The sequence below is a fragment of the Gorilla gorilla genome, chromosome Y (genome assembly GCF_029281585.2).
Source record: "Gorilla gorilla gorilla isolate KB3781 chromosome Y, NHGRI_mGorGor1-v2.1_pri, whole genome shotgun sequence".
Classification (NCBI taxonomy): domain Eukaryota; kingdom Metazoa; phylum Chordata; class Mammalia; order Primates; family Hominidae; genus Gorilla; species Gorilla gorilla.
Window position 1 is genome coordinate 60,240,387 of NC_073248.2, and position 16,388 is coordinate 60,256,774.

The following is a 16,388-nucleotide window of genomic DNA, read 5'->3' on the forward strand; positions in this document are numbered from 1 at the left end:
AAAGTACACTACATGTATATTATATACTGTATATAAAATATCAAATTTCTCCATATATGTTATATGACGTATATAAAATATGAAATTTCACAAAATATGTATTATACTGTGTACAAAAAGTATGAAAGAACACTATATATATATTATATACTGTACATAAAATATCAAATTTCACCAAATATATATTACATACTGTACATAAAATATCAAATTTCACCAAATATATATTATATACTGTGCACAAAATATCAAACTTCACCAAATATGTATTATATACTATACATAAAATATGACAGTACACTACATATATATTATATACTGTACAGGAAATATCACAGTTCACCAAATACATAGTTTTTACTGTACATAAAATATCAAACTTCAAAAAATATAAAATATACTGTACATAAAATATCAAATTACACAAAATATGTATTATATACTGTACATATAGTATGAAAGAACACTAAATATGTATTATATACTGTACATTAAATATCTAATTTAACCAAATATGTATTATATACTATACATAAAATATGAAAGTACACTACATATATATTATATACTGTACATGAAATATCACATTTCACAAAATATATAGTTTATACTGTACATAAAATATCAAACTTCAAAAATATATAATATACTGTACATAAAATATCAAATTACACAAAATATGTATTATATACTGTACAGAAAGTATGAAAGAACACTAAATATATATTATATACTGTACATAAAATATCAAATTTCACAAACTATGTATTATATACTGTACATAAAGTATGAAAGAACACTAAATATGCATTATATACTGTACATAAAATATAAATTTCAACAAATATATATTACATACTGTACATAAAATATCAAATTTCACCAAATATATATTATATACTGTACATAAAATATCAAATTTCACCAAATATGTATTATATACTATACATAAAATATGACAGTACACCACATATATATTATATACTGTACACGAAATATCACACTTCACCAAATATATAGTATATACTGTACATAAAATATCAAACTTCAAGAAATATATAATACACTGTACATAAAATATAAAATTACACAACATATGTATTATATACTGTACATAAAGTATGAAAGAACACTAAATATATATTATATACTGTAAATAAAATATCAAATTTCAACAAATATATATTACATTCTGTATGTTTAATATCAAATTTCACCAAATATACATTATATACTGTACATAAAATATCAAATTTCACAAACTATGTATTATGTACTGTACATAAAGTATGAAAGAACACTAAATATATATTATATACTGTACATAAAATATCAAATTTCACCAAATATGTATTAAATACTGTACATAAAATATCAAATTTCACCAAATATATATTATATACTGTACATAAAATATAAAATTTCACCAAATATGTATTATATACTATACATAAAACATGAAAGTACACTACATATATATTATACACTGTACATGAAATATCACATTTCACCAAATATATAGTTTATACTGTACATAAAATATCAAACTTCAAAAAATATATAATGTACTGTACATAAAATATCAAATTACACAAAATATGTATTATATACTGTACAGAAAGTATGAAAGAACACTAAATATATATTATATACTGTACAAAAAATATCAAATTTCACCAAATATATATTACATACTGTCTGTAAAATATCAAATTTCACCAAATATATATTATATACTGTACATAAAATATCAAATTTCACCTAATATGTATTAAATACTATACATGAAATATGAAAGTACACTACAGGTATATTATATACTGTATATAAAATATCAAATTTCTCCATATATGTTATATGACGTATATAAAATATGAAATTTCACAAAATATGTATTATACTCTGTACAAAAAGTATGAAAGAACACTATATATATATTATATACTGTACATAAAATATCAAATTTCACCAAATATATATTACATACTGTACATAAAATATCAAATTTCACCAAATATATATTATATACTGTACACAAAATATCAAACTTCACCAAATATGTATTATATACTATACATAAAATATGACAGTACACTACATATATATTATATACTGTACACGAAATATCACAGTTCACCAAATACATAGTTTTTACTGTACATAAAATATCAAACTTCAAAATATATAAAATATACTGTACATAAAATATCAAATTACACAAAATATGTATTATATACTGTACATAAAGTATGAAAGAACACTAAATATGTATTATATACTGTACATTAAATATCTAATTTAACCAAATATGTATTATATACTATACATAAAATATGAAAGTACACTACATATATATTATATACTGTACACGAAATATCACATTTCACAAAATATATAGTTTATACTGTACATAAAATATCAAACTTCAAAAAATATATAATATACTGTACATAAAATATCAAATTACACAAAATATGTATTATATACTGTACAGAAAGTATGAAAGAACACTAAATATATATTATATACTGTACATAAAATATCAAATTTCACCAACTATGTATTATATACTGTACATAAAGTATGAAAGAACACTAAATATGCATTATATACTGTACATAAAATATAAATTTCAACAAATATATATTACATACTGTACATAAAATATCAAATTTCACCAGATATATATTATATACTGTACATAAAATATCAAATTTCACCAAATAGGTATTATATACTATACATAAAATATGAAAGTACACTACTTATATATTATATACTGTACACGAAATATCACATTTCACCAAATATATAGTTTATACTGTACATAAAATATCAAAATTCAAAAAATATATAATATACTGTACATAAAATATCAAATTACACAAAATATGTATTATATACTGTACATAAAGTCTGAAAGAACACTAAATATATATTATATACTGTACATAAAATATCAAATTTCACCAAAATGTATTACATACTTTATGTAAAATATCAAATTTCACCAAATATATATTATATACTGTACATAAAATATCAAATATCACCAAATATGTATTATATACTATACATAAAATATGAAAGTACACTACATATATATTATATACTGTACATAAGATATCAAATTTCACCATAGATGTTATATAACATACATAAAATATCAAATTTCACAAACTATGTATTATATACTGTACATAAAGTATGAAAGAACACTAAATATATATTATATACTGTACATAAAATATAAATTTCAACAAATATATATTACATACTGTACATAAAATATCAAATTTCACCAAATATATATTATATACTGTACATAAAATATCAAATTTCACCAAATATGTATTATATACTATACATAAAATATGAGAGTACACTACATATATATTATATACTGTACACGAAATATCACATTTCACCAAATATATAGTATATACTGTACATAAAATATCAAACTTCAAGAAATATATAATACACTGTACATAAAATATAAAATTACACAACATATGTATTATATACTGTACATAAAGTATGAAAGAACACTAAATATATATTATATACTGTAAATAAAATATCAAATTTCAACAAATATATATTACATTCTGTATGTTTAATATCAAATTTCACCAAATATACATTATATACTGTACATAAAATATCAAATTTCACAAACTATGTATTATGTACAGTACATAAAGTATGAAAGAACACTAAATATATATTATATACTGTACATAAAATATCAAATTTCACCAAATATGTATTAAATACTGTACATAAAATATCAAATTTCACCAAATATATATTATATACTGTACATAAAATATAAAATTTCACCAAATATGTATTATATACTATACATAAAACATGAAAGTACACTACATATATATTATACACTGTACATGAAATATCACATTTCACCAAATATATAGTTTATACTGTACATAAAATATCAAACTTCAAAAAATATATAATATACTGTACATAAAATATCAAATTACACAAAATATGTATTATATACTGTACAGAAAGTATGAAAGAACACTAAATATATATTATATACTGTACAAAAAATATCAAATTTCACCAAATATATATTACATACTGTCTGTAAAATATCAAATTTCACCAAATATATATTATATACTGTACATAAAATATCAAATTTCACCTAATATGTATTAAATACTATACATGAAATATGAAAGTACACTACAGGTATATTATATACTGTATATAAAATATCAAATTTCTCCATATATGTTATATGACGTATATAAAATATGAAATTTCACAAAATATGTATTATACTCTGTACAAAAAGTATGAAAGAACACTATATATATATTATATACTGTACATAAAATATCAAATTTCACCAAATATATATTACATACTGTACATAAAATATCAAATTTCACCAAATATATATTATATACTGTACACAAAATATCAAACTTCACCAAATATGTATTATATACTATACATAAAATATGACAGTACACTACATATATATTATATACTGTACACGAAATATCACAGTTCACCAAATACATAGTTTTTACTGTACATAAAATATCAAACTTCAAAATATATAAAATATACTGTACATAAAATATCAAATTACACAAAATATGTATTATATACTGTACATAAAGTATGAAAGAACACTAAATATGTATTATATACTGTACATTAAATATCTAATTTAACCAAATATGTATTATATACTATACATAAAATATGAAAGTACACTACATATATATTATATACTGTACACGAAATATCACATTTCACAAAATATATAGTTTATACTGTACATAAAATATCAAACTTCAAAAAATATATAATATACTGTACATAAAATATCAAATTACACAAAATATGTATTATATACTGTACAGAAAGTATGAAAGAACACTAAATATATATTATATACTGTACATAAAATATCAAATTTCACCAACTATGTATTATATACTGTACATAAAGTATGAAAGAACACTAAATATGCATTATATACTGTACATAAAATATAAATTTCAACAAATATATATTACATACTTTACATAAAATATCAAATTTCACCAGATATATATTATATACTGTACATAAAATATCAAATTTCACCAAATAGGTATTATATACTATACATAAAATATGAAAGTACACTACTTATATATTATATACTGTACACGAAATATCACATTTCACCAAATATATAGTTTATACTGTACATAAAATATCAAAATTCAAAAAATATATAATATACTGTACATAAAATATCAAATTACACAAAATATGTATTATATACTGTACATAAAGTCTGAAAGAACACTAAATATATATTATATACTGTACATAAAATATCAAATTTCACCAAACATGTATTACATACTTTATGTAAAATATCAAATTTCACCAAATATATATTATATACTGTACATAAAATATCAAATATCACCAAATATGTATTATATACTATACATAAAATATGAAAGTACACTACATATATATTATATACTGTACATAAGATATCAAATTTCACCATAGATGTTATATAACATACATAAAATATCAAATTTCACAAACTATGTATTATATACTGTACATAAAGTATGAAAGAACACTAAATATATATTATATACTGTACATAAAATATAAATTTCAACAAATATATATTACATACTGTACATAAAATATCAAATTTCACCAAATATATATTATATACTGTACATAAAATATCAAATTTCACCAAATATGTATTATATACTATACATAAAATATGACAGTACACTACATATATATTATATACTGTACACGAAATATCACATTTCACCAAATATATAGTATATACTGTACATAAAATATCAAACTTCAAGAAATATATAATACACTGTACATAAAATATAAAATTACACAACATATGTATTATATACTGTACATAAAGTATGAAAGAACACTAAATATATATTATATACTGTAAATAAAATATCAAATTTCAACAAATATATATTACATTCTGTATGTTTAATATCAAATTTCACCAAATATACATTATATACTGTACATAAAATATCAAATTTCACAAACTATGTATTATGTACAGTACATAAAGTATGAAAGAACACTAAATATATATTATATACTGTACATAAAATATCAAATTTCACCAAATATGTATTAAATACTGTACATAAAATATCAAATTTCACCAAATATATATTATATACTGTACATAAAATATAAAATTTCACCAAATTTGTATTATATACTATACATAAAACATGAAAGTACACTACATATATATTATACACTGTACATGAAATATCACATTTCACCAAATATATAGTTTATACTGTACATAAAATATCAAACTTCAAAAAATATATAATATACTGTACATAAAATATCAAATTACACAAAATATGTATTATATACTGTACAGAAAGTATGAAAGAACACTAAATATATATTATATACTGTACAAAAAATATCAAATTTCACCAAATATATATTACATACTGTCTGTAAAATATCAAATTTCACCAAATATATATTATATACTGTACATAAAATATCAAATTTCACCTAATATGTATTAAATACTATACATGAAATATGAAAGTACACTACAGGTATATTATATACTGTATATAAAATATCAAATTTCTCCATATATGTTATATGACGTATATAAAATATGAAATTTCACAAAATATGTATTATACTCTGTACAAAAAGTATGAAAGAACACTATATATATATTATATACTGTACATAAAATATCAAATTTCACCAAATATATATTACATACTGTACATAAAATATCAAATTTCACCAAATATATATTATATACTGTACACAAAATATCAAACTTCACCAAATATGTATTATATACTATACATAAAATATGACAGTACACTACATATATATTATATACTGTACACGAAATATCACAGTTCACCAAATACATAGTTTTTACTGTACATAAAATATCAAACTTCAAAATATATAAAATATACTGTACATAAAATATCAAATTACACAAAATATGTATTATATACTGTACATAAAGTATGAAAGAACACTAAATATGTATTATATACTGTACATTAAATATCTAATTTAACCAAATATGTATTATATACTATACATAAAATATGAAAGTACACTACATATATATTATATACTGTACACGAAATATCACATTTCACAAAATATATAGTTTATACTGTACATAAAATATCAAACTTCAAAAAATATATAATATACTGTACATAAAATATCAAATTACACAAAATATGTATTATATACTGTACAGAAAGTATGAAAGAACACTAAATATATATTATATACTGTACATAAAATATCAAATTTCACCAACTATGTATTATATACTGTACATAAAGTATGAAAGAACACTAAATATGCATTATATACTGTACATAAAATATAAATTTCAACAAATATATATTACATACTGTACATAAAATATCAAATTTCACCAGATATATATTATATACTGTACATAAAATATCAAATTTCACCAAATAGGTATTATATACTATACATAAAATATGAAAGTACACTACTTATATATTATATACTGTACACGAAATATCACATTTCACCAAATATATAGTTTATACTGTACATAAAATATCAAAATTCAAAAAATATATAATATACTGTACATAAAATATCAAATTACACAAAATATGTATTATATACTGTACATAAAGTCTGAAAGAACACTAAATATATATTATATACTGTACATAAAATATCAAATTTCACCAAACATGTATTACATACTTTATGTAAAATATCAAATTTCACCAAATATATATTATATACTGTACATAAAATATCAAATATCACCAAATATGTATTATATACTATACATAAAATATGAAAGTACACTACATATATATTATATACTGTACATAAGATATCAAATTTCACCATAGATGTTATATAACATACATAAAATATCAAATTTCACAAACTATGTATTATATACTGTACATAAAGTATGAAAGAACACTAAATATATATTATATACTGTACATAAAATATAAATTTCAACAAATATATATTACATACTGTACATAAAATATCAAATTTCACCAAATATAGATTATATACTGTACATAAAATATCAAATTTCACCAAATATGTATTATATACTATACATAAAATATGACAGTACACTACATATATATTATATACTGTACACGAAATATCACATTTCACCAAATATATAGTATATACTGTACATAAAATATCAAACTTCAAGAAATATATAATACACTGTACATAAAATATAAAATTACACAACATATGTATTATATACTGTACATAAAGTATGAAAGAACACTAAATATATATTATATACTGTAAATAAAATATCAAATTTCAACAAATATATATTACATTCTGTATGTTTAATATCAAATTTCACCAAATATACATTATATACTGTACATAAAATATCAAATTTCACAAACTATGTATTATGTACAGTACATAAAGTATGAAAGAACACTAAATATATATTATATACTGTACATAAAATATCAAATTTCACCAAATATGTATTAAATACTGTACATAAAATATCAAATTTCACCAAATATATATTATATACTGTACATAAAATATAAAATTTCACCAAATATGTATTATATACTATACATAAAACATGAAAGTACACTACATATATATTATACACTGTACATGAAATATCACATTTCACCAAATATATAGTTTATACTGTACATAAAATATCAAACTTCAAAAAATATATAATATACTGTACATAAAATATCAAATTACACAAAATATGTATTATATACTGTACAGAAAGTATGAAAGAACACTAAATATATATTATATACTGTACAAAAAATATCAAATTTCACCAAATATATATTACATACTGTCTGTAAAATATCAAATTTCACCAAATATATATTATATACTGTACATAAAATATCAAATTTCACCTAATATGTATTAAATACTATACATGAAATATGAAAGTACACTACAGGTATATTATATACTGTATATAAAATATCAAATTTCTCCATATATGTTATATGACGTATATAAAATATGAAATTTCACAAAATATGTATTATACTCTGTACAAAAAGTATGAAAGAACACTATATATATATTATATACTGTACATAAAATATCAAATTTCACCAAATATATATTACATACTGTACATAAAATATCAAATTTCACCAAATATATATTATATACTGTACACAAAATATCAAACTTCACCAAATATGTATTATATACTATACATAAAATATGACAGTACACTACATATATATTATATACTGTACACGAAATATCACAGTTCACCAAATACATAGTTTTTACTGTACATAAAATATCAAACTTCAAAATATATAAAATATACTGTACATAAAATATCAAATTACACAAAATATGTATTATATACTGTACATAAAGTATGAAAGAACACTAAATATGTATTATATACTGTACATTAAATATCTAATTTAACCAAATATGTATTATATACTATACATAAAATATGAAAGTACACTACATATATATTATATACTGTACACGAAATATCACATTTCACAAAATATATAGTTTATACTGTACATAAAATATCAAACTTCAAAAAATATATAATATACTGTACATAAAATATCAAATTACACAAAATATGTATTATATACTGTACAGAAAGTATGAAAGAACACTAAATATATATTATATACTGTACATAAAATATCAAATTTCACCAACTATGTATTATATACTGTACATAAAGTATGAAAGAACACTAAATATGCATTATATACTGTACATAAAATATAAATTTCAACAAATATATATTACATACTGTACATAAAATATCAAATTTCACCAGATATATATTATATACTGTACATAAAATATCAAATTTCACCAAATAGGTATTATATACTATACATAAAATATGAAAGTACACTACTTATATATTATATACTGTACACGAAATATCACATTTCACCAAATATATAGTTTATACTGTACATAAAATATCAAAATTCAAAAAATATATAATATACTGTACATAAAATATCAAATTACACAAAATATGTATTATATACTGTACATAAAGTCTGAAAGAACACTAAATATATATTATATACTGTACATAAAATATCAAATTTCACCAAACATGTATTACATACTTTATGTAAAATATCAAATTTCACCAAATATATATTATATACTGTACATAAAATATCAAATATCACCAAATATGTATTATATACTATACATAAAATATGAAAGTACACTACATATATATTATATACTGTACATAAGATATCAAATTTCACCATAGATGTTATATAACATACATAAAATATCAAATTTCACAAACTATGTATTATATACTGTACATAAAGTATGAAAGAACACTAAATATATATTATATACTGTACATAAAATATAAATTTCAACAAATATATATTACATACTGTACATAAAATATCAAATTTCACCAAATATATATTATATACTGTAAATAAAATATCAAATTTCACCAAATATGTATTATATACTATACATAAAATATGACAGTACACTACATATATATTATATACTGTACACGAAATATCACATTTCACCAAATATATAGTATATACTGTACATAAAATATCAAACTTCAAGAAATATATAATACACTGTACATAAAATACAAAATTACACAACATATGTATTATATACTGTACATAAAGTATGAAAGAACACTAAATATATATTATATACTGTAAATAAAATATCAAATTTCAACAAATATATATTACATTCTGTATATTTAATATCAAATTTCACCAAATATACATTATATACTGTACATAAAATATCAAATTTCACAAACTATGTATTATGTACTGTACATAAAGTATGAAAGAACACTAAATATATATTATATACTGTACATAAAATATCAAATTTCACCAAATATGTATTAAATAATGTACATAAAATATCAAATTTCACCAAATATATATTATATACTGTACATAAAATATAAAATTTAACCAAATATGTATTATATACTATACATAAAACATGAAAGTACACTACATATATATTATACACTGTACATGAAATATCACATTTCACCAAATATATAGTTTATACTGTACATAAAATATCAAACTTCAAAAAATATATAATATACTGTACATAAAATATCAAATTACACAAAATATGTATTATATACTGTACAGAAAGTATGAAAGAACACTAAATATATATTATATACTGTACAAAAAATATCAAATTTCACCAAATATATATTACATACTGTCTGTAAAATATCAAATTTCACCAAATATATATTATATACTGTACATAAAATATCAAATTTCACCTAATATGTATTAAATACTATACATGAAATATGAAAGTACACTACATATATATTATATACTGTATATAAAATATCAAATTTCTCCATATATGTTATACGACGTATATAAAATATGAAATTTCACAAAATATGTATTATACTCTGTACAAAAAGAATGAAAGAACACTAAATATGTATTATATACTGTACATTAAATATCTAATTTAACCAAATATGTATTATATACTATACATAAAATATGAAAGTACACTACATATATATTATATACTGTACACGAAATATCACATTTCACAAAATATATAGTTTATACTGTACATAAAATATCAAACTTCAAAAAATATATAATATACTGTACATAAAATGTCAAATTACACAAAATATGTATTATATACTGTACAGAAACTATGAAAGAACACTAAATATATATTATATACTGTACATAAAATATCAAATTTCACAAACTATGTATTATATACTGTACATAAAGTATGAAAGAACACTAAATATGCATTATATACTGTACATAAAATATAAATTTCAACAAATATATATTACATACTGTACATAAAATATCAAATTTCACCAGATATATATTATATACTGTACATAAAATATCAAATTTCACCAAATATGTATTATATACTATACATAAAATATGAAAGCACACTACTGATATATTATATACTTTACACGAAATATCACATTTCACCAAATATATAGTTTATACTGTACATAAAATATCAAAATTCAAAAAATATATAATATACTGTACATAAAATATCAAATTACACAAAATATGTATTATATACTGTACATAAAGTCTGAAAGAACACTAAATATATATTATATACTGTACATAAAATATCAAATTTCACCAAATATGTATTACATACTTTATGTAAAATATCAAATTTCACCAAATATATATTATATACTGTACATAAAATATCAAATATCACCAAATATGTATTATATACTATACATAAAATATGAAAGTACACTACATATATATTATATACTGTACATAAGATATCAAATTTCACCATAGATATTATATATCATACCTAAAATATCAAATTTCACAAACTATGTATTATATACTGTACATAAAGTATGAAAGAACACTAAATATATATTATATACTGTACATAACATATAAATTTCAACAAATATATATTACATACTGTACATAAAATATCAAATTTCACCAAATATATATTATATACTGTACATAAAATATCAAATTTCACCAAATATGTATTATATACTATACATAAAACATGAAAGTACACTACATATATATTATACACTGTACATGAAATATCACATTTCACCAAATATATAGTTTATACTGTACATAAAATATCAAACTTCAAAAAATATATAATATACTGTACATAAAATATCAAATTACACAAAATATGTATTATATACTGTACAGAAAGTATGAAAGAACACTAAATATATATTATATACTGTACAAAAAATATCAAATTTCACCAAATATATATTACATACTGTCTGTAAAATATCAAATTTCACCAAATATATATTATATACTGTACATAAAATATCAAATTTCACCTAATATGTATTAAATACTATACTTGAAATATGAAAGTACACTACAGGTATATTATATACTGCATATAAAATATCAAATTTCTCCATATATGTTATATGACGTATATAAAATATGAAATTTCACAAAATATGTATTATACTCTGTACAAAAAGTATGAAAGAACACTATATATATATTATATACTGTACATAAAATATCAAATTTCACCAAATATATATTACATACTGTACATAAAATATCAAATTTCACCAAATATATATTATATACTGTACACAAAATATCAAACTTCACCAAATATGTATTATATACTATACATAAAATATGACAGTACACTACGTATATATTATATACTGTACACGAAATATCACAGTTCACCAAATACATAGTTTTTACTGTACATAAAATATCAAACTTCAAAAAATATAAAATATACTGTACATAAAATATCAAATTACACAAAATATGTATTATATACTGTACATAAAGTATGAAAGAACACTAAATATGTATTATATACTGTACATTAAATATCTAATTTAACCAAATATGTATTATATACTATACATAAAATATGAAAGTACACTACATATATATTATATACTGTACACGAAATATCACATTTCACAAAATATATAGTTTATACTGTACATAAAATATCAAACTTCAAAAAATATATAATATACTGTACATAAAATATCAAATTACACAAAATATGTATTATATACTGTACAGAAAGTATGAAAGAACACTAAATATATATTATATACTGTACATAAAATATCAAATTTCACCAACTATGTATTATATACTCTACATAAAGTATGACAGAACACTAAATATGAATATATACTGTACATAAAATATAAATTTCAACAAATATATATTACATACTGTACATAAAATATCAAATTTCACCAGATATATATTATATACTGTACATAAAATATCAAATTTCACCAAATAGGTATTATATACTATACATAAAATATGAAAGTACACTACTTATATATTATATACTGTACACGAAATATCACATTTCACCAAATATATAGTTTATACTGTACATAAAATATCAAAATTCAAAAAATATATAATATACTGTACATAAAATATCAAATTACACAAAATATGTATTATATACTGTACATAAAGTCTGAAAGAACACTAAATATATATTATATACTGTACATAAAATATCAAATTTCACCAAATATGTATTACATACTTTATGTAAAATATCAAATTTCACCAAATATATATTATATACTGTACATAAAATATCAAATATCACCAAAAATGTATTATATACTATACATAAAATATGAAAGTACACTACATATATATTATATACTGTACATAAGATATCAAATTTCACCATAGATATTATATAACATACATAAAATATCAAATTTCACAAACTATGTATTATATACTGTACATAAAGTATGAAAGAACACTAAATATATATTATATACTGTACATAAAATATCAAATTTCACCAAATATGTATTACATACTTTATGTAAAATATCAAATTTCACCAAATATATATTATATACTGTACATAAAATATCAAATATCACCAAATATGTATTATATACTATACATAAAATATGAAAGTACACTACATATATATTATATACTGTACATAAGATATCAAATTTCACCATAGATATTATATAACATACATAAAATATCAAATTTCACAAACTATGTATTATATACTGTACATAAAGTATGAAAGAACACTAAATATATATTATATACTGTAAATAAAATATGAATTTCAACAAATATATATTACATACTGTACATAAAATATCAAATTTCACCAAATATATATTATATACTGTACATAAAATATCAAATTTCACCAAATATGTATTATATACTATGCATAAAATATGACAGTACACTACATATATATTATATACTGTACACGAAATATCACATTTCACCAAATATATAGTATATACTGTACATAAAATATCAAACTTCAAGAAATATATAATACACTGTACATAAAATATAAAATTACACAACATATGTATTATATACTGTACATAAAGTATGAAAGAACACTAAATATATATTATATACTGTAAATAAAATATCAAATTTCAACAAATATATATTACATTCTGTATGTTTAATATCAAATTTCACCAAATATACATTATATACTGTACATAAAATATCAAATTTCACAAACTATGTATTATGTACTGTACATAAAGTATGAAAGAACACTAAATATATATTATATACTGTACATAAAATATCAAATTTCACCAAGTATGTATTAAATACTGTACATAAAATATCAAATTTCACCAAATATATATTATATACTGTACATAAAATATAAAATTTCACCAAATATGTATTATATACTATACATAAAACATGAAAGTACACTACATATATATTATACACTGTACATGAAATATCACATTTCACCAAATATATAGTTTATACTGTACATAAAATATCAAACTTCAAAAAATATATAATATACTGTACATAAAATATCAAATTACACAAAATATGTATTATATACTGTACAGAAAGTATGAAAGAACACTAAATATATATTATATACTGTACAAAAAATATCAAATTTCACCAAATATATATTACATACTGTCTGTAAAATATCAAATTTCACCAAATATATATTATATACTGTACATAAAATATCAAATTTCACCTAATATGTATTAAATACTATACATGAAATATGAAAGTACACTACAGGTATATTATATACTGCATATAAAATATCAAATTTCTCCATATATGTTATATGACGTATATAAAATATGAAATTTCACAAAATATGTATTATACTCTGTACAAAAAGTATGAAAGAACACTATATATATATTATATACTGTACATAAAATATCAAATTTCACCAAATATATATTACATACTGTACATAAAATATCAAACTTCACCAAATATATATTATATACTGTACACAAAATATCAAACTTCACCAAATATGTATTATATACTATACATAAAATATGACAGTACACTACATATATATTATATACTGTACACGAAATATCACAGTTCACCAAATACATAGTTTTACTGGACATAAAATATCAAACTTCAAAAAATATAAAATATAATGTACATAAAATATCAAATTACACAAAATATGTATTATATACTGTACATATAGTATGAAAGAACACTAAATATGTATTATATACTGTACATTAAATATCTAATTTAACCAAATATGTATTATATACTATACATAAAATATGAAAGTACACTACATATATATTATATACTGTACACGAAATATCACATTTCACAATATATATAGTTTATACTGTACATAAA